The sequence below is a fragment of the Pseudonaja textilis genome, chromosome 2 (assembly GCF_049901715.1).
Source record: "Pseudonaja textilis isolate UNSWEBS1 chromosome 2, rPseTex1.2, whole genome shotgun sequence".
NCBI classification, from domain to species: domain Eukaryota; kingdom Metazoa; phylum Chordata; class Lepidosauria; order Squamata; family Elapidae; genus Pseudonaja; species Pseudonaja textilis.
Window position 1 is genome coordinate 69566556 of NC_141991.1, and position 23359 is coordinate 69589914.

The window sequence follows — 23359 nt, forward strand, 5'->3', positions numbered from 1 at the left end:
ACTTCTTTAGCTGGCCTGGCAGTTAGATATAGATAAGACAATATAGTTGTAACAATGGAAATAAAGATAGTCATCTGAATTATTTTCAATCTTTTTACAATAATCCAGAAAAATAAGCAAGTAAGTCTAAGAAGTTAATAGTGTTAAATTTAGTGAATGTTCCCATTCCTGGAACTCTGGAAAACAAATCCAAATTCTAATTATTGGCAGGGAATGCTAGTTGTAGCAGTGATAGAATGATAAGAGAAGACTCTGCCAGAGAAGCCAACTTGTGATGTCATCTTGACCAAGGATTTTCCAAAATCAGGATGGAACGAATGACAACTCTGCAAAGAATAACTAGTCATCTATTCTATTAGCAAAGTGGCTTCCCCAGTTTTAAATAAGTAAGACTTTTATTTTGGACAACAGGTGCTAGGAGGTAGCATTTTCTCCTTTACATCAAGCAGCAAATGCCTTTGGCTGAAATAATGTGCAATAAGAATGTACAAGAAGTTTGCCATAAATTTTGCTGGAAACTAATCTGGCCATTCTGTTCCCAGAAGGCTTTGGCACAGCATGAATCCTAGCATCAAAGAACATAATCTTTCCCCAATAAGACATCCACAAAATATTCTTAAATAAATTGCATCCAAAGAGCAATATTTATGTTTGAAGGCAGCAGCTGTTAGGCAATTTGCATGTAAACCTTATATTGTTATGTGTTTTTTTTTAAAAAAAACTGCAGCAGAGAAGTCCAGCAAAAACAATAGCCTGAATACAAAGAAATAAAATCCTCTCTTATAGGCAGGAAACCTGAAGCATCATTTGTCTCATCATAACTCAAGTTGAAATCAAGGCAATCTTAGTGCTTTCTAATAAACACAAAGGAAAAAGAGCAAGACAGGGATGATGAATAAATCTGCTCAGTATATTGCAATAATAAAACATATCAAGAATAATCTATAATTTGATAGAATTCTTTCTCAGTAGGATATAAAAAGCAATTCACAGACTTGCATTAATTCACTGGTTTCCACCATAACAACAGTATGTCAAGGATTGATGGAACGATGTGTCTGAAGAGAAAGCATGGAAAGCTTATCAGGAAGAAGCCAGAAACAAAGAATTCATAGTATGTATCTGTTCATAGAATTTAGATGCCTGTATATTGCATAAGATACAAAGAATCCAGTAGGCAATACGTTTAATAATTTAAGGGAATATGCAAGGCTAGGCAGTGAAATCAGCTAAATATATCTCGATAATGAATCACTGTCTGTCTAAACCAGGGCTGTCAAATTCTGGGCCCGTGGGCCAGATGCGTCATGTGCTGGCCATGCCCACCCCCAGTTTAGTGAAGTGGGAAAAAGTCCTGATATGTCACGTGATGTTGCCGTGACAAAGTGCGTTTGATCTGATCTAATTGTGTCCAATATTGTGTGTTGGGCCTGGCCAACAACTTAGCAATAGCAATAGCAATGGCACTTAGACTTATATATTGCTTTACAGTGCTTTACAGCCCTCTCTAAACAGTTTAAAAGTCAGCCTATTGCCCCCAACAATCTGGGTTCTCATTTTACTGACCTCGCAAGGATGGAAGGCTGAGTCAACCTTGAGCCTGGTGAGATCTGAACTGCCAAATTGGAGGCAGCCAGCAGTCAGCAGAAGTAGCCCGCAGTATTGTATTCTAACCACTGCACCACCATGGCTCATACTTAGCAAGAAATGCATCTTCCATCATCTAAAGATAACAGGCACTTATCAGAGCCACTGAAGCATGGAGTCCTGAGCCTAGAATGAAGCCCTCTGAAGAACCCAATAAGATGTTCCAAGCCATTGTACTTTTTTTCATGTAATTATTCAGTTTGAGATTTATGTTGTGTTTTCACCCAACAAAGATGCTCAAGGAAATTAACAGAACAAACAAATTATATGTGAGAATGAATGAGGGTTACTAGGTACTTAATAAAGCCTATTGCTTTATGCTGAACTTATAGACTCTGGGACACCACATCAATTGCTGCATAAGATCATTCCATCAGAATGTAGAAAACAGAGATGCTCAGGTTTAAATTTTCTGAATTTGTAACAAGTTCCAGAGTGGAACCATTTTTTTTGATCAGAAAGTCTAATAGTCTATTTGAATCATAAAACATGCATGTTGTTATTTTATTATTGTTGTTATTTATTAAACATGAAACTCAGTCAAATAAACATTTAAAAATATATCACAAATACCAGAGACTAAGGACTGCTGCCAGCGTCCTAGGTATCAACCAAGTATCTTCTTAAAATATATGATGTTCCGAGTAGCACAGTTTTTTGCAGTTCCGCTGGTGTAATTGCAGGAAGCTGCAATTTCTTGATGTATTTTCTAAAATTCTTGGACCTGGTACCAAGTGCCCCAATGACAAAGGGTATCACTGTTACATGTTTCATCCATAACCGTGTAGTTTCGATGGCCATATCACGATATTTCATGATTTTTTCCAGTTCTTTTTCTTTGACTCTGGTGTCTTCTGGTACAGCAGTATCAATACATTGTATGTTTGGCTCTTGACAACCATAATATCTGGTGTGACGTGTTCCAAATGGCAATCCGTCTGTAATCAAAAGTCCCACAAGACCTTCACTGTCTCATTTTCAACAATTTTTTCTACTTTGTGTTCCCATGACTTTTCAGATACATGTAGAGCATATTTTTTACACAGTCAGCCAGATGTCCAGACTGGGTTTAGCATTTTGTGTATCTAACGAGTCCTTACCAAGGACTTGGGATAGGCAGATCTGGATGTTTGATGGTGTTACAGGTACCATCACAGCATGGAAGCTGTTCCAAGTAGAGATGCCTTCTGAAATTGACTGATGGCAAATTTGTCAATACCAATGGTATTTAAGTGGTGCTCCAGTTGTTTTGGAATTGCACTCAAGGCACCTATTACTAGTGGTACTACCCTGGCTTGCCTTTGCCACAGTCTATTTCTATTTGTAGGTCTTTGTATTATTACTATTGTTATTACTGTTGTTGTTATTATTATTATCATTACTACTACTACTACTACTACTACTACTACTACTACTACTACTATTGGGCTACACAGTTCTCAAACCACAGGTAGAGTCTCTCATCCTTTCATTTAAGATTACTGTTTTGCAGGTCTTCCTGAACTGCTTGATGCCTGGTGTTCTTTAGCCTTTCTTTAGCATGATAACTGTCTGGATATTAATATAATTTCTCAATTCAAATTTGGATAATCTATTAAATAAAAACTGTAATCTGTAAAGTAAAATACATGGCTATTTTATTCAATATAATAATTTGCCATTTTATCAACAATATTTTTTTTCTAAAATTGATATGTTCTAAAAATTTCTTCAAAATCTACTTAAAATAAATAGAGGAGAAGTTGAAGGGTCCATCCCTGTTCAGAAATTCAAACCAACAAACTTGATAATGATGTAGGGAGCATATGTTAAAATAAATGGAGTGTGTGTTAAAACTAATGGAGTAAGAAATAAAAACAATATTTTTCTTAACATCTACTGTTGTCCATCCAGTCAAGGAGTTGATGTGAAGGAATACTTCTAAAAGTTAACTGCAAATATTTAAAAAACACATGAAATTGTAATGATGGTGAACTTTAATTAATCCAGTTTGTCAGCAGTTCCCAACCTTGCAATCTTGGCAAACTGGCGATGGCAGAGGGAAAGGAGATGGTTCCATGTGAATGGCAGGCTCATGCAAATGAAGCTTTTCACATAAGCACAAGTGCCTGCCCACTGAAGCAAGTAGAGCTGCATGCATGTGCACTCTTGCCCGCTGCTTGTGTGGTCTGGTTCTGATTGGGCCATGGCCCCGGGGTTTGGGGGGGGGCATGCACTATATTTTGAGGGAAACAATTCTGCCAAGCACGGTCCTTACTGAAAATTTCTGGTTTCTCTTTCTGACAATATTCTACTTTAGAAGGTGAAGGGGAAACACAAGAGAATCAGTTATCCCTGATATTAACCAACAAGGAAAGAAATGAAAGTAGCAGAGGAAGATAACTCTGGTTGTTGAACTAAAGGTCAGGATTTAATGACCTAAAGTAGTGCTTCTCAACCTTGGCAAATTTAAGATTTGTGGACTTTGACTCTAGAATTCCCCAGCATCCTGATTAGGGAATTCTGGGAGCTGGAGCCCACACATCGTAAACTAGCCAAGATTGATAAACACTGACCTAAGTAACCCCTTCTGCCTCTAACATTCTGCTGTTTCCCTGGGAGAAATAACATAAAATCAAAGATAAACTTCTCAGCTAAAGTATCTGTAATTGAATTTAGGGCTACATCTTGTGATACTCCATTTCCAGATTTTCTTTACATTATCTGCATTTAATTTTAATTGCATTTAACTACATTTAAATTTCAATCTGCCCCTTACAGTCTGGAATATGTCATTTTTTTCCAAATGAATTGGATAAAGCATTAGGATAGCCGGTTGTACTGTTTTACCAATATTTTACTCTAAAGCTGATTTTGCACCTCTTTTGGAGATGTATGCATTATTTAGTTAGGAATTTGCCCAATTTAATCACGATCAGTTCATCCTTGATCATGATGTACACCAGGACACATTGGACTTTTCCCCCAAAACACTGCTTCCCTATTGGATAACATTTTGATAATCAATGGACAAATTCATTAAAAGGAAAGAATCAGCAGCATTTGGAACAAGCCATGATAGCAATAGCAATAGCACTTAGACTTATATATTGCTTTACAGTGCTTTACAGCCCTCTCTAAGCAGTTTACAAAGTCAGCATATTGCCCCAAACAATTTGGGGTCCTCATTTTACCCACCTAGGAAAGATGGAAGGCTGAATCAACCTTGAGTCTGGTGAGATTTGAATTGCTAAATTGCAGACAGCCGGCACTTAGCAGAAGTAGCCTGCAGTGCTACACTCTAACCACTGCACCACCATGGTTCATGATGATGTTGAAATGCAATTTCTGTGTCATGATGCCACTACAAAATTGGTATGATTTTGTAATGTCTCATGATATCTAATACTCGACAGTACATAATTAATGTATTTAAGGAATGGATGCACATGTCTTCTTTTGACATAATCTTTCCTTGACACAAAAACAGATGCCCATGGAACTATTATCAAACTAAGGACTTCCAAGAATCATGGCAAACTGAAGAGGGCTATGCAAGAGAGCAGAGCCAATGACTACTGCAGAAAACAGTGAATGAATCAACTCTCTGAACTCTCTGGATTTAGGGGAGGACCTGGGATTATCTATAATACTTCATACAGATGCACCCTGTGATGAGACAAAAAAACCCCACTGATTTTATTACTCTGGTGGTCAGCTTTGCCCATGCTGGAATTAGGCACCTTCAACGGGGACTCTGGGTTCACTGACTTCCTTTCTTAATCATTTTCACTGGATATGGCTTGTAAATTGCTTTTGAAGATTAAGAACTTTCAGAATGACATGTTTTATTACAGAGGTCCCCAACATCAGGCCACAACCTACTATTGGGCCATGAGCTGTTCAAAACCAGATGTGCTGCCCCACTCACTCACACACACATATAAGTGGGCTTTAGAAAGTTTATTAATGTTCCCCAGAAGTTTCCTTCATCCAGCCTCCGAACTGTCCCAAATAAAGCCAGCCACAAGCAGACCAAGATTAGTCCACAAGGCAATGGCCATAAAATAATAGAAAGGTGCTCCAACAAGTAAGTCCACCAAACAAACTTAAAGCCACCAGACAAAACTGAGAGTACATCCAGAAGAGCTCCCTTGGCAAGAGAAGTTCAGAGACTCTAAGGCAGCAAGTCAAGCAGGAAGCAGGAACAAACACACAGCCATAAACCAAACACCCTGTTCCCAGCAACACCTCCCTCTGCCTGCCATGATAAATAGCTTTCCGGTACAGCCCATCAAGACAAGCGGGGCTTTCTCCCGAGTAATCTGGCAGATCTCCTTTGCTTTTATCTTTTCTCTGCCCTGCGTGCTCTCAGATCCAACATGGGTGGCAGCTCCTCCTCCTCCTCCTCTTCACTGACCTGCAAACTGTTCCCAGCCAAAGCCCGCACCCCCGCATAAATCTCTTTCAGCTGGCAGCTTAATTAACCCAGTTGCTGAAGTGCCAGTAATGAGCTCATCCTCCCTTGAGCTGGCCTCAGAGAAAGAGTATGAGGAGTCATCCAAGGTAGACATCACACCAGGCCGCCCAAAGCGGCAGGCAAGTGCCTGTGTGTGTGCCCATCCCCCCTTGCAAATGGGGCTACATCAATGAGTGCACTTGCCCACCACTCTTGCAGAACCATCCCCTCTCCCCCCCCAAGCAAGTCCACAAAGCTGGAAAGATTGGAGAACTTTTTATTATGTTTTATTACACTTGGTGGTTTTCTTTCAATCATCAGTGAAAGAAGTTTCATGTAAGTTTAAGAACTTAAAGACAAAAAAAAATTTGAAAATAAGCAGCAGAAGGGCAAGTAAAACATTGATTTTGGAAAGTTTTTAAATGGATTACAGAGCCAGATTGACTGGAAATAAGATTATGAAATAATTATAAGAATATTTCCTGTGGTTTCTTTAAAATCCTATTAAAATATATGAAGATTTTGAATTTAAGCAATTTAAGCATATAAAATCTCTCCCTGAGAAAATGTTGTGGATTAGAGAAAAACATGATAAGAGGAGACCTTGAAGGCTAGTTACTAGAATCAGCCAGAATGAACTAAAGATTATAATTAAATAAGAAAAATACAGTACAAGTAGTACAGTGTGGAAAAGGTATTTTAACCCTGGAAGAATCCAAGGATATTTGGCAACAATGTATTCAGAACTTTCTTTTCAGATGGTCCATTTCTATAAAAAGGGATTAAAAGACGAAAAAGAAGAGGATGCAAGTGAAAATCAAGCTATTTGGGATATGGATTAAAAATTGGCAGGATACAAGAATGATATTGACAAAGATGTTATACAGGATTTGCAAATGAAACCATTTTGAAGGTTGATGTTTTAATAGGATGCAGAAATAATAAATCAGAAGAGTGACTTGGATGTATGGATTTAAACTTAGAGTAATGACTTGGACAATTTTCTATTTTGGACTAAAAAAGAGATGTATTATACCTATGAATATACATACACATATACACATGTGTGTGTGCATGTACAGTATATATAGCATATATATTAATATATTTTTCCTTTCCCCTTCCTTTCTTTTTCTTTTTGCACTTTTTTCTTTTTGTGTTTTTCTTCAGTATTTACATCATTATTTTGAAACTTCAATAAAAATTATGATTAAAAATGAAATAGTATCATATTAAGAACTGTGAAACTCTAGTGGCTGATGTAATCACTTTGAACTCAGCGATGTCTCAAAGTGTTAATGAGTAATTTGTACACTCAGTATCTCTTTTCACCAGGCATAGACAAAAGAGCTCAAGCATTCAACTTCAAATTACAGATTGCATATTCAAAGACAGAAATTCAGATCTAAGGATAAAATTCAGGTTTGGATTTTCAGCTATGCCAAACTGAAAGCGTAACAGAGTAAGAAGATATGTTTGGAAATTTCTAAGACAGAACTACAAAGTATTATTGGAATAGAATAGAATAGAATAGAATAGAATAGAATAGAATAGAATAGAATAGAATAGAGCAGAGCAGAGCAGAGCAGAGCAGAGCAGAATAGAATTCTTTATTGGCCAAGTGTGATTGGACACACAAGAAATTTGTCTTGGTGTAAATACTCTCAGTATACATAAAGAAAAGATACATTCATTAAGAATCAAGAATCATAACGTACAACACTTAACGATAGTCATAGGGTACAATCAACAATCAAATCATACTAGGAAACAGTCAATATAAATTGTAAGGATACAAGGATACAAATACCAACACAAGGGATATTTAATTAAAATACCAAATGATACTGACGAAGATGTCTTAATTATTGGCTTTCTTGGAAGGATGTTCAGACTTTTCCATCTTAATTGAGCTACTGGTCTATAAATAATCACCTCTTGACAGGCTGATTGAATAGTTCACCTAAGCAAACAAGCAAAGTGCTTAACTGCCAAAAAGATCCAATGTATGTTTGAAAGAAACATACAGAAAGCATCATCTAATCAGATATGAAAAGAAATCCATATCTTATCCTAATCTACCAAATACAAAAATCAGCATGCTTATCAAATCTTCACAACATTGTTTGGTAGGACTTGGAATGTTGACCAATAAACTTGGCTCTTACTCCTGCTTCAGAAGAAAAATTATGAGGACAGTTCTAGAGTTCCAGGGCAGGCAGAATTCCATCAGTAGAACTTCTACCTCATTCTGTTCCCAATCTCTTGCAGTTCCCCAGTAGTAAAATATAACTGTTTCTTGTCAACAGACCTCTGTCTTCTGGAGTCACACTACACATTTCCACAAAGAATGATAGATATAAAAGAAGAACAAGAAATGGGGGGAGTGCAGGGTAGCATTGGTCATCTAGGAAAAGTGCTGTTTAGATGAAGTGAAGTCTATTGCTAGGAGTGGCATACAAAAGCAGTGGTTATATTTGAAAAGGCAAAGTGTCAGAGACTTAACAGAATGAGTCTTACAAGGAGTCAGAGTTTAGAGGTCAGGATTAAGAACATAAGAAAGATCAATCCATAGTTATTGATTTCACTGGATAAACCGGACAAGAATCCAGTCTGGGTCACCGGGACCAGAGGTTTAGCTATCCAAGCTTGTGTGACATAGTCTGCTAGAAAGAAGTTCTCTGAAGATGGGCTCCAGTGTGTGTGTGTGTGCAATCAACTCGTTGTTGAAGAAGATGCTTTTTAATTTATTTTTCAAATGGACAGTAAGTTGTGCCTTTCTTAACCATTTCTTAATCATTTTTAAGGACTATCAATCTTTATTAAATTAAGAGATGCTCTTTTTAGTCACAGCCTGTTATTCCTTTTTGAAGATCTGTGCCATTTTGGGGATTTATTCATTGTTAAACAACAGGGAAGAAGGCTGCTAAGGCAAGCTAAAATAAGGAAGTGTGGAATATCTTTCTTTTTAAAAAAATTGATGGAAAAATATAAAGGTAGAAAGTTGTGATTCTAGTTTATTATTTTTAGCCATTTGTAGCCTGGTCTGCTTTGCTGTGGGTGGCTAAAACATTCTGATTTTTTTGATTGGCCAGCAATTCTTCAGTGACTTGCCAAAAAGCCACTCTTTGACTAAAGACGAAGATGGAGGAGCAAACTATTAGAGGTGGATTTGAAAAATCCTTAAATAAAATCAACAATTCATATGGTCCAAATATGTTTTTTTTTAAAAACAACTCAAACTACTTCAGAGGTGCAAAATATGTGTGGAAAGTTACCAAAACAGTGAGGCAATTTCACACGTAGCTGACAATGTAGAGGAGTCAACTACAATTTTGAAATATAACTTGACACCAGTCTTTATTATAATGGTTTATATAAACCTCCAAACACAATTGAAAGAAGAGTTCCAAAAAAGTCTGCAACTTTCAAAAGGGCAAGTGTGGGACTTCCTGGGCACTACAAGATTGAGAAGTCCTTGAGAAAAAGAAAAGTTTATAACTACTTGATAAACATTCCAGAGAAGAAAATGATATTATTTCATGAAGATAAGCTGGAAGGAGCGACTTAAATTTAATGAGTCAATTTGAATTAGGATAGATTTTTATCGGTCTGATATTTGTAATTGAAAGAAATTTTTTAATGTAAAGTGGGTATGAAAATGCTTTTTTCCCCTTTATATATAATCCATAAGTAATTCTTAAAACTTGTAAAACATTACTGAAAATGTATTTGAAAGTATCTATGTGAAGAGAAAGTTAAAGAAAAAGATATATTAGCTTAAAGAAAAGTGTAGAGTTTTAAAAAGGATGTATTCAAGAAGAAAACATTTATTTTATGAGGGTAACTTGGAGGGAGTTATTTAAATTTAATGAATTAATTGCAGTTAGTTGGAATTCTATTGGTCTAACTGAAAGTGAACTTTAAAAGAGGAAGTTAAAGAAAAGATGTATTAGAACTTTTTGATCTTAGAAATATTTTTAAAGCAAAATTTAGTGTTTTAAAATAGATGAAAAATGTATTTTCTCTTTAGGGTTAATGAATATGAAAGAATATTTTGTTAATATAAATGGTGATAGTTTATAAATATTATTTCCACAGCAAGGAAGAAAAAGCAGAAGTGGCTAAACTGATTGCTTTATTCAAAGAGGTGAATATATTTAATTATGTTTTCTATTTGGAAATTGCTTCTGAATTTTGTGCTTGTGATGAAAAAAAATAAAACTTTGACTTTGGTTTTTCCTCTTAGATAGATTTATTGCTATAGAAATGACATATATATATATATATATATATATATATATATATATATATATATATATATATATATATATATATATATATATATTGTGATTGGAAGGATCGGTCCTGTTGGGAGTTTTGAATCTGATGACTGTTAGATCGTGGATTGACGCCAGAACCAGGAAACGTTAATCTGAAGGACAAGCCAGGTAATTAGCACGTTGCTTTAATGGGTATAAAAGGACACAGCTGAGCTGGTGCCTTCGCCAGGAACAAAATGACTATTTTGAATGAGGACGTTACTGCAAAGAGCCTCTGTTTGTTTGAATTTTGAAGGGGAGTCCTAACAGTTTCTGCCAGCTGTTATTTTCCTTCAGTTTGATTTGATTGTGAACGGCTGCTTTGTGTTTGTTCGCTTGAATTTCCAAGTGGAGACATAACACACACACACACACACACACACACACACACACACACACACACACACACACACACACATATATATATATATATATATATATATATATATATATATATATATATATAAAAGTTGAGCTGTAATGTTGTTATCTTCTACTGTGCTAAAAAGAGCTGGAAGGCAATGCTTTTTGCTTTTCCCCTTATACTCCATATTTCCTTTTCTCCTTTCTTTTTCCTTCCCCTAATTTCCTATTTCAATTTTCCTTTATATTTTATACTTGGATAAAATAGGAGTTTTAAAAAATGGCTCCAGCACAAGTCTGAAAGCTCGGTAGACTAAACCTCTTGTCCGGTGACAGAGCCTGATTAGATCCTGAAACATTATCCTGGAACAAGTATATTTGCCTTCATTCGTGAGACCAAGAACTGCACAGGAAGGCTAAAATTACTTTTATTGACTAGTCTATAACAACATAATGTTACAGTTCAGTGAATTAGAGAAACATCTATTTGAATTGCTTCTGATGTCATCTCATTCTGGGCTTGATACACAATCCTTTCACCCCTTTTGCCTAGGTAAGGTTCCTATAAATCTCCATCAAGATCATTGTTAAGTTTGGGCAATGAGAGGCTGAACCAGAGCATGAATGCAACAATACTTTATTATAACAATAAAGGGCTGACCGTGCTTGCCACGCCTGGAACTGGCTCGCAGCAATCAGCAACTGGAGTTGGACCCCGCAGCCCGCTTTTATAGCTGGCTGCTGGGAGAACCAACCAATGGGAGAAAGGGAAAGGTCGCCCACGCAAAGGGACTGGATCTGAGTGAGAACTCCTAGAGTCCTCAGGACATAACACCCCTTCCCCCAGATGCGAACATGCATAGTCCTTGAGGTAGACAGGGGCTTGTGTTGGCGCCCGGAACGGCGCAGCTCGGGAACATTGTCTGTCCGTTCAGGATCAGCCTGTGACGGTAGGGCCGGCAGGGTGTCGCCAACGCGCCTCTCCGGCTCGGGCATCCCCAGGACTCGCAGGGTTGGTTACTGGGGACGAGCTCCCGTGGACTGGATCGGGCTGGTCAACCCTCTGGGCGCTGTTGTCCGAGTTCGGGCTGTCAGGAACGACTGTAGGTGCGAACTGGTCGTTGGGCATGATGTGGCTGGAGGCGGATGAGGAGGTTCCCTTCGCCTGGTGACTCTGGATCCCTGCTGGCAAGGGTGCTGAGGCGCTCCGCAGTTGGTCTATGTGCCTCCTCCAGACACGGCCATCCTCCAGCCTGACTCTATACGATCTCGGCCCGGTGATGGCTATGACCTCGCCTGGAATCCATAATGGGTCCCCAGCGAAGTTCCTCGCGAATACTGGCTCCTGTAACATAAAATGTCTAACCCCCGATGAGGAAGCAAGGGGAGAGTCAGGGCAGTATTGTGGGTGAAGTCTGTCCAATACAGTCCTCAGGCGCCTGCCCACTCAGGAGCTCCGCTGGGGACTTATTGGTGACTGAACAGGGGTTGAGTGCTGGCTCATCAGGAACCGCGAGAGTTTGTGGTGCCAGTCATCCCTGCTGAACCTGGTGAGGGCTTCTTTAGTGGTCCTGACGGCTCTTTCAGCCAACCCATTACTGGCAGGATGAAATGGGGCTGTGAAAATGTGGCAGATACCCAGGTTGGCAGCGAAACGGCTGAACTTGATCGATGCGACCTGTGGGCCATTGTCGGAGACAATGGAGTCGGGTAGTCCGTGCGTTATTAACAGGCGCGTTAACACGTTGGTGATTGCTAGTGTGGTGGTCGTGGATAGCTGTGCTACGTCAATCCATTTGGAATAGGCGCCCACGACCACTAGGAACATCTTCCCATGCAAGGGGCCGCCAGATCGATATGGATTCTAGACCAAGGGCGCTGGCGCTCTCCCATCTGGTGGGGTGGCAATGGGGGGAGCAGGACGGGATTCCTGACAGATGTTGCAGGAACTTACCCAATTGACAATGTCCTCGCCGAGACCCGGCCACCACACGTAGCTGCATGCTAATGCCTTCATTCTCACGATGCCAGGGTGTCCCTCGTGCAACGCTCCAGGACTCGGGTACGCAGCGAGGTTGGGATGACCACTCGAGTGCCCCATAGTAGACAACCCTGCAAACTGGACAACTCCTGCATGCGCGTCTTAAAGGGTGTGAATTTGTTTTCAACGTTGCCACCCGCCACCCCCTCCTCACCCAGTCGAGCACCTGGGCGAGCGTTTGGTCTGCCTTGGTTTTAGCAGCAATGTCAAGGGCAGTGATGGGCAGGTCCAACTGGGTGATCTCGAAAATAGCGTTGACAGGAGCGGGTCTTCAGCCGGAGCGGGTAAGGGGCAGCGACTGAGAGCGTCAGCGTGGGACAGTGTTTTGCCCGGGCGGTGTATAAGTTTGTAGGAGTAGGCTGCTAGGAAGAGTGTCCACCTTGTCATCCTAGGGGAAAGGACCTGAGGGGTCTGTTTGTCCCCAGCCAGTAGGCCCAGGAGGGCTTGTGGTCCGTAACCAGTTCAAAAAATGGCAAAAAGGAATTCGTGAAATTTTTTCACGGCCGCTACAGCTGCTAGGGCTTCCTTGTCGATCTGGCTGTAATTGCGCTCCGTGGCAGAGAGCGTCCTTGAGAAAAAGGCGATGGGAGCCTCGGCGCCATTGGGAAGTCTATGACTAAGGACCGCCCCAATTCCAAAAGGGGATGCGTCTGCTGCCAGTACTAAAGGAAGGTTAGGGTCTAATTGGATAAGCACCGCCTCCGACGTGAGTAGTGATTTGACGGCGTTAAACGCCTGGTCTTCTTTGTGCCCCCAGTGCCAAGGTGACTTTTTGTCCAGTAATCTGTGTAGGGGTTCGGCTACTGAGGCTTTGTGGGGCAAGAAGGATGCGTAAAAGTTCAGCAGCCCCAAGAAAGCTTGTAGCTCAGTTTTGAGGTTGGAGTGGGGGCCTCGTGGATTGCCCTAACCTTGGACTCCAGGGGGTGAATGCCAGAGGCGTCAATTTTATAACCCAGAAAGTCCACCTGTCTAGTGGCAATGGCACATTTTTCTTTTTCAACTTGAGGCCATGCTGTCTGAACCGCTCTAACACTGCTCGCACTCTCTGGAAGAGTTGGGGTCTGTCCCTGGCTGAGACTAAGATGTCGTCAAGTAGGGTACTACACCAGGGAGGCCCTGTAAAATCCGCTCCATGAGGGATTGAAAATACCTGGGGCAACACTAACGCCAAATTGGAGACGCTTGCATCGGAAGGCACCCTGTGAGTGACGATGGTCTGGAGTTCCGCTGTTTGGTTATCAACAGGGAACTGCTGATATGCTTGAGACATGTCCAATTTAGCAAAAACACTGCCTGGCTCGAATGTGTGCAATAAATGCTGAATGACGGGCACAGGGTAAGCGCTAACTTGTAAATATTTATTGATTGTTGTCTTGTAGTCCGAGCAAATTCTCAGGCTACCGTCTTTTTAAGGGGTGTGACAATGGGCGTCTCCCACTTGGCTAAATCTGTTGGCTCAATGACCCCTTGTTTTAATAGTTTATCCAATTCAGCATCTAGTTTTGGCTGAATAGCTAATGGGACTCTACGTGGTTTTAGTCTGATTGGGACTGCCTGGGGTCAACTGAGAATGAGATGGGGTCCCATTATAACACCCCAGCTCCTCGCTGAACACATCTGCGTAATCAGTGAATAAGGAGTCAGTGTCTAAGGTTGAGACAGCATGGACTCCTGTTAGCCCTAGGCCGAGGTGGGGAAACCAATCGAGCCCCAATAAGGTGGGTAGATTGCCGTTAACTACCACTAGAGGTAGGTGACCTTTAAAAGTTCTAAAACTGACAAGGAACTTGCCTCTGCCGCTCACAGGAATGGTCTTCCCCTGGTAGTCCTTCAGGCCGAACTGGCATCTTTGAAGCCGGGTAGTAGATAGGCTGGGGAGGAGTCTCTTGAGGGTGTTCCACGAAATTATTGAGAGCGCTGACCCTGTGTCAACCTCCATGTGGCACGGTTTACCTTCTAGGGAAACGGAGAGCGAAATTTTACTAACAGTGTGGCAAGTGCGCTTGGCAAGGCGGGTGCGTGCGACAGTTTAATACTTGCCTCTGTGGTCCCGAGTGCGAGGGAGGGTGTCTTTGTGCTGCGCTTTGGGGGCTTGGCAGACTCTCGCGATGTGCCCCCTTTTATGGCAGTTGTTGCAGGTGGCTCCTTTAAACTTGCAGGTGGCCCTTTGATGCGATCCCCACAGGCTAGGCACAGGGTGATGTGCTTGGGTGGACCGGTGTTTTCTTGTTTGGCCCCCTACCTGCGGCCGTCTGTCGTTGGCGAGGCGGTGGACGTCGTTTTCATCGTTGAGGTTTCCTCTGCTACCACCTCCTCGGAGTGGACTGGGAGGAAGTCAGCTTGGCACTTGGGCCCTGTATTTCGGTGGCTGAGTTCGTTGCCAGCTCGGCTGTTAAGGCCTCCTCAACCGCTTGTGCGAGGTTGAGGTCTTTTTTGCTAGAAGGCGCCTTTGTAGGTTGAGGTCCTTGACCCCGCAGACTAATTGATCGAGGAGCATGTCCTCCAGGTAGGTTCCAAACCCGCAATGCAGTGCTGCTGTTCTGAGAGCGCCATATATTGACTGATGGTCTCTTTACTCGATTGCTTCCTCATACGGAAAGTGAACCTCCTGGCGATCTGTGAGGGCCTGGGAGCATAGTGGTTAGTGAGGATCTCAAGCAACTCGGACCATGGAACGTTTTTCAACTCCCTTGAGCTACGAGCACTGCGGCCGTATCGTAAACGGTGGCTCCGCAGTAGATTAGGAAATAGGATTTTTTCCGATGCTCTCCCGCATCCGCCAGGCCGACCGCATCGATGTAATGATTGAAGCGGTTCTTATACGATTCCCACTTCTCTTCGTCTGGTTTGAACGCTGGAATACTGGATTGGAACTCATGGTGCTGGGACCGCTGAGCTACCTGTGGAAAAAATCTCTGGGACAACGGACAAGGTTTTAGTGCTCGTGGTATGCAAGTGATTTCAGCTCTGGAGAGGCTTTTCGCTATCCCTCTCTCTCTCTCTGGGTTAACCACGTTGGCTGTTAGCCGTTGGTGGTGTCTAGGTTCGCGCCAGTGTGGGCGTTAGTGACTTTGCTACAGCGCTGTGCTGTGTCTCTCTTAGGTTTGAAATTCAAATGACAACCGCTTGAATTTCGCGCCTGATACAGAGCGGCTGCGGCTCGCAGTGCTTCACTTTCCTGTAGCTGGGCTAACAAGCTGCACAGACGCTTCTAACTTTCGAACCTGACTGCTTTCTCTGGCTGCGGATCAGCGTCGCTTTCTTCGCTTGCTGACCGCTTTCTGTCGGCGGATCAGCGTTTGCTCTTTTCGTTTGCTTTTTGTTGGCTGACCGCTCTCTCTGGCTGCGGATCAGCGCTTTCTTATCGCCGCCGATCGCTCTCTGGGCTGCGGATCGGCGGCTAGTGACTCAGCAGTTGCATGGTGCTTCTGGTAGCCATCCCATCCTCGTCGCCAGTGTTAAGTTTGGGCAATGAGAGGCTGAACCAGAGCATGAATGCAACAATACTTTATTATAACAATAAAGGGCTGACCGTGCTTGCCACGCCTGGAACTGGCTCGCAGCAATCAGCAACTGGTTGGACCCCGCAGCCCGCTTTTATAGCTGGCTGCTGGGAGAACCAACCAATGGGAGAAAGGGAAAGGTCGCCCACGCAAAGGGACTGGACCTGAGTGAGAACTCCTAGAGTCCTCAGGACATAACAATCATCTTCTTTATTCTCTATAGTGGACATAGTGGGCAATTGCATGCATTTTGAAGCTCAAAAACCTGGACTGAAAGGTGATAGCTCCCTCCTACCATCACTTCCCAGCAACCAGCTTTTGAACTACATTGCTTATTTTAAGCAGGCAGAAAAGAGCCATCCAAATTAGCAACTACTGACAGTCTGATTCTCCACGAACACTTCCATTTTAAAGCAATCCAAGCTGGCTGTTGTAATCAAAACTGTTGGCAGAAAGTTCCACAATTTAACCTCATGCTGGTTTTTTTTTTTTTTAAGTATTTCCTTCCATTGACACTGATTTTACTGCATTTGTTTCAGTGGGTCACCTTGAGCTCTTGCACAGTGAGAGAGGGAGAAAAAAATGATTTCACTCTCTCCAACATGCAGCTAGGTCTATATATACTTTTTTCATGTTTTCCTTTACCATTTTCATAATGAGCTAAAGAACCCTGATTTCTATAATATTGCTTCATAGATTCACTCCGGCTCAGAATACATTTTTATTAACTTCTTTTTTTCTTTCTGATCTTTTCCCATTTTCTATATTCTTACAGTTTAGTAATCATAACTAGGTACTATATCCAATGTCAGCTCATCACAGATATGTATGAGAGCATTATTATACATGCAATTTTATTTTCAAATTGTTACCTAATGATTCCAAGCATAGAATGCCTTCCTTCCTTCTTCCTTCCTCCCTCTCTCCCTCCCTCCCTTCCTTCCATTCATGGTTAAACTTACTTTAGCCTATTAGCTATACTGTAAGCTATACTATAAAGCTATATTTTAGCCTATAAACTATACTGTAGCCTAGTCTTACTGTATAACTAACAGGCTAAAATAAATTTAACTACGAATAGAAGGACACTGGGACACTCCAGTCAACTGTTCTGGCATAGAACACACTTCCCCAACTCTGATTGGCCTAAATAACCAAACCCCATATTTCATCTTACCTGCCTGTAAGAGCCAGTGTTTTCCTTGTGCAAAATCTCATGGGATATTAAGCATTTTTGGAGGAAAGTGGAAATATAGAAAAAAAGTCCTATGTTTCCCAAATGGTGACTTTGGGGCCTGTTTAATTGTATAAAAGTATATAAAAGTATAGTCAAAACCACCAATACAGAGAGCTAACTATGTTAGTGGTTGATAAGATTAGTATTAACTATGGAAATGGTCTCCGTGATTATGTTTTAGCCTGTGAAGGTATGCAGGAGGAGGCCCAGTTAGGGCAGTGATTGATGGCTAGTGTATGCATTCCTAGATTCTCCTTCACAAAGTTAGTACCAAACAATGTATAGGATTTGAATCTTTGCAGGATCCATTTCAGATAAAAGCCCTACGAGAAATACCCTTAAGGGTTAGCGTTCAGTCAAAATGAACTAATTTAATGTGGCCTCTATTTAATATGGGTTTGTTAAATGCTTTCTGGCAGGTTTTTCACAAAATACTAACCCAATCAATGAAAGTTTCATTCATACAAGTCAAGCTTGGTTGGTTTAATCTGTTAGCATTTCTTCAAGTGATTATAAGTAAACATTGTGCTTCAGCTGCAGTTCAGTTGCATCTACCTTGCTGTCTCACTTGTACTTTCTTTGGGAAACACTACACACTGATATGTTGTTCAGGAAACACAACATGCTTAGTAAATTCTTTCCCCCTCACCTTACAACATACAGCCTTGCTTGTTTTCTCTCAATTACATAATTCTATGCCATTCTGGGATCTATTCCAGCTCCATTTCCACATACTTTCATAGCAATTTATATGGTGATATACTTTTTCCTCAGCCCCTCTGACCTTTGGCATTTGTTCCAGCTACTCTGAAATACTGAGGTTATGTTATAATACTTTATACACTGCTGCAATATTAAATTGTTAGTTTTTTTTAATATATAAATGTTTTATTTGGGTTTTCATAAAACATAATACAAATTAAATATCTTTTTTGAGAGTAGCATGATTCCAGGTTATCACATCTTCCTTACAGACATAATCTCAATTACATATTCTTCTTTATATTCTATTTCATATCTTGTCACTATTTACCATTTTTCAATAATTTTTCCCTTCCCTTACTTTCCTCAACCTTACTTATAATTATCCTACTCCTTTCTAATTCAATTACATATTTTTTTCTAAATTTCTATATCTTTCTAGTCATTATGTTTGTACTTTTGTGTGTCCTGCTTACAATTTCATACATTCTTCATCCTGAAAGGGAAAAGAAAAAAAGCAATTCCCTCCCCTTTCAGGCATTAAAAAGCAAGGTTTTGCCCTGTAATTACCAACTAGAGTGTGTCACCTTTATATCTTATGGTTGTTATTCATTCAAATCTCATTTAACGTTTAGTTTATTCATTATACAATTATAACATTCAGTTTCTAATATCTATTTTATATCATATAACTCTTATCAGCTGAATTCCGCTTGGTTCTTCCTCTTAAAAATGCACAGTAAGTTCTAAAAAAGGAAAAAAATATAACAATAATGAATAAAATGGTTATTCTATTCAAATTCATCCTGACAACTGATATTGATTTCATTTTAAATCCTTACATTTCTTTTCAATTATATTTTATAAATCATTAAGAACAATTAAAGTATTTTCATTCCTTCCTCTTATTTATTCCCTCTTTTACTTTTGTTCTCTTTTTCTCTTTATTTCATTTATTTATTAACAAACATTCCATTATATAACAATACCAGTTTTTTCTTTCACTTTAATCACCTTTGTTTCATATTTTCTAGCTCATTTCTATTTCCAATATAACAACACTATCTCTTGTACCCTTGCAGAATCCTCTCTTTTAATTTATATTTTTAACCATTATCTCTATGTCTTTTAATTAGGCTAGCATCTTTAATCCTTGTACATTTCCCCTGTTTCTTTATTTCCTGTTTCTGTCCCTTATAACTTCTTTTCCTTTTTATCTTTCCCCTCTTTTTCTCACCACCCTTTTTGCCCCCCCCTCTAATTCTCCCTTCTGTAATCCTCTCTTCTGCTTCTTCCTAATATTAAATTTACTTTTCAAACTATTCTTTTTTTTAGTTTGTTTCCTCAGATCTTGAGTTTTTTACTCCCTTTCCCTCCTTTTCCCATTTTACCCCACATGGAATTATTTAGTAGTTAAGGATGGCTTCTTCTTTGTCCAGCCCTTCTTTGACTTCAAGCATTTCTTGTTTTTCATAATTCAGAATCTCCATTTCTAAAAATTGAAATGCGAAGCCAAAAGATCCTCCTCCCTCTTGCAACTTTTTTCATTGTTTTTTAGTTCCATTATTAGTTCCTCAAGAAGTACTGCCATTTTAAACTCTTTTAAACAACCACCTGATTAATTTTAGTTCAAACCATTAGAAATCCAACACCCCAAATTCCAAAAATCAGCAAATAATCCAAATCTGTTTCTTGCTTCTTTTTTCCACTTTCCCTTTCCGGGGGCTCTGTTATCTTGTAGCAAAGTTTCAGTTACAATGTATTTTTTGGAAGTCTTGTTAAAATTCCACTGTAAATTCTTTTTATTTCCAGGTGGTACTCTCTGCTGTTTCCAAGTCCCACACTTTCTTTTTTCTTCTACTTTCCTCCTTTTGAAGGCTTTAGAATATCCAGAAAGTCTTTATTTTTGCTTTGACACTTTAATTTCAGCTTAAAGTTTCCTGTTAGTGTCAAAGTAAATTAACACAAATTTCTTATTTAAATCTCTTCTTTTTAGAACTCAAAGCCAATTGCAGCTGTCAATGTTAGAGAGAGAGAAAAAATCTTTTTTCCTTTTCCTTCTCTCCTCCGCCACCTTAAAAACCTTCTTTTAGGAGCAACACTCTTCATAATTTAAATTCCATGGTACCTTGCATAGATGTTATCTCTGCTTAGCCTGGTCTGTCAAGCTCTCCCCTTTGTCTTCCTCTTGCTTATTCTTGTCCGGTTGGGTTCTTCTTTGAGGTGGCCATTTCTGACCACCGCTGCAACCGCCTTTGGGAAAGGGAGTAATGACCAGCCAAGGAGGAGAAATACGGCTCCCCTCAACTCAACTGGTGGTCTCACCCTTCTTCGCCACTTCTATGGTATGGCTTCAACCCCATATCCAAAGGATCAGGGCGCTCCAGTGGCGAACTGGATTGAAACCATGCATGATCGCAGATTTCAGTCTGTCATTGAAGAAGCTCAAACCGGAAGTCCCCAGTCAAGGTTGGTTGGTTTAATCTGCTAGCATTTCTTCAACTGATTATAAGTAGACATTGTGTTTCAGCTGAAATCTAGTTGCATCTACCTCACTGTCTCACTTATACTTTCTTCGGGAAACACTACACACTGATATGTTGTTTGGGAAACACAACATGCTTAGTAAATTCTTTCCCCCTCACCTTGCAACATACAGCCTTGCCTGTTTTCTCTCGATTACACAATTCTATGCCATTCTGGGCTTTATTCCAGCTCCATTTCCACCTATTTTTATAGCAATTTATATGGTGATATACTTTTTCCACAACCCCTCTGACCTTTGGCATTTGTTCCAACTACTCTGTTATAATACTTTATATACTGATGCAATATTAAATTGTTAGTTTTAAAATACATTTCTTACTCTCTCACACTCATAAACATGAATACAGGTAGTAGAATATGTTATTTGTACAAACTCCAGACTAGAAAGTTAAGCACTATTGTTCTAATATGCGTTTAGACAAGCTGTTCTTATATGTATGCATTTTATGAAACACTTATTGATACGATTATTATGATTGTTAGTTCTGACAGCTAGATAGTACCCCTTTCTTGTTGACAAACTGCTACAGGAAGATCGTTACTGTGGCAACATGAATGAAAATCTTGTCTGGATGTTTTAATACATTATACCTAGGTACAAATGACTAAGCACTGAGATAGCTCACTATTGAACTGTCAAAGATAGAAACAGAAGAACAGAGTTGAGAGGGACCTTGGAGGTCATTTAACCCTATATCATCTCAGACTAATGGTTATCCAGTCTCTTCTTAAAAGCCTCCAGTGATGAGGCACCCACAACTTCTGGAGGCAAGCCATTCCACAGCTTGATTGTTCTCACCATTATGAATTTCCCCTCTAGTTCTAGGTTGCTTCTCTCCTAGAACTAAGGAGAAATTTCTTCAAGGTTGCATTCTGGATCAAGCAGGCACATCATCACCACAAAGGGACTACAATGAGCACTTTCCTTTCATATCCTTTCATTTCCCAATTCATCGGCATAATTTGCATACTCCTAGGGTGTTCAGGGAAAGGAGCAGAAGGTTACTGCAAGTAGCAGATTACTTGGTCTTAATATCATTAGGAGGAACTAGCAGCCTATGCATCTAATGATGTGTGAAACTTACCAGATTAATTCACTTACCCCCTTTTCATTGTTTTTCAGAGTATAGGATTCATAATGTTTTGCTTCTGTTTTCCTCCCCACTTTTCTCTAAGATTGTACTCCCTGACAATACAAGGAAGTGTAGAAAGGAACAAGTACAATCTGTGAACGACATAGGCAAGGTGTATCTATGATGAGCTTCAAGGTATGTTCCATGTTTATATTCCATATTTTAAAATATATATGTAACCAGAGAGGATCACAGAAAAGTACACATTGGAGAAATTAATGTACTAGGAAACATTGCAGGAGATAATAGGGCATATTTCTTTTTTAAAGGTTCTCTTTTTTAAAAAAAATGGTAGAACAGAGTATCTTGTTAAATTCTAAATGACTGACAAGACCATACTGAAGTTCAATTGCATTTCTCTAAATACCCAAAGTATAACATAATGTTAGAGAACTGTCTAACATTGTCCCTTCAATTGTACTGCTGAACTTTGGCTGTGCAATTGCTGAAAACTTAAAGCATTACAAGCAACAATTTCCTTCTGTTTTAAAACCCCATTCACTAAAATCTGGGATGGGGAAATGAAAAAAAAACCAAACACTAATATTGATCATAATGTTAACACACCTCTACCCATTCCTCCTCTTTCTGCACAAAAATTGCCTTCCTGACCTATAACACTAAGTACAGTCCAGGCAAAACCAAGGCTACAGTCCATGCTTCCTTTCCCAACTGGAAATTCTAGTTGTTGTGACCTGTCGGGCCCCTGGCGCCACCAGCAGCCAAATCAGAGGAGGAGGAGGAGGAGGTATGGGAGTCAGGGTCAGCATTAGGGCAACCGAGGGGGAAGAGGGAATGGAGCTGGCAGAGATATAGAGAGACAGAGGTGGAGCCTGGGCCATCCATCAGCCCTCAGATGGAAAGTCAACTGCCCCCAGGTCTGGAAGTGGTTAATGAAGAAGAAGAGGACCCAGCTGGATCCAGTGCCTGATGTGCAGCTCTGCAGAAGACAGAGAAGAGGAAAGTGCTGGAAAGCTGGGGGCAATCCTGGGGAAGAAAGAGCCATCACTGCTAGCGAGGCCCAACCCTAGCTCAGAGGATAAAAGGTAGGGGGCAGAAATGAATAGATGTGGCAGACAACTATTCATCTTCTGGCTGGCCAGACTTGTTAGCCTGCAAGATAAACTTTTTGCCAAGACTGCTGGCATTCCTAATAAAGGAATCTTTTGAGGTCACGTCAGAGGGTTTGTCATGTTTGGGCAGCTGGGTCAGAACATTGTAGCCTAGTTCAGACAGTTCTCATCCTTCTGATCATTCTTCCTACCAGTATTGGATATTTCTCAAAAGAATATTTGCCTCTGGACTTCATCTTCAGCAAGGAATAGGCAGGGGATGAGACATTAACTGTACAGGATAAACCCATAAAGCTACACTTCTCTTCTTTGTTCCTCCCATGTTACTTTAATTTACTGACCCCTAACTTGGG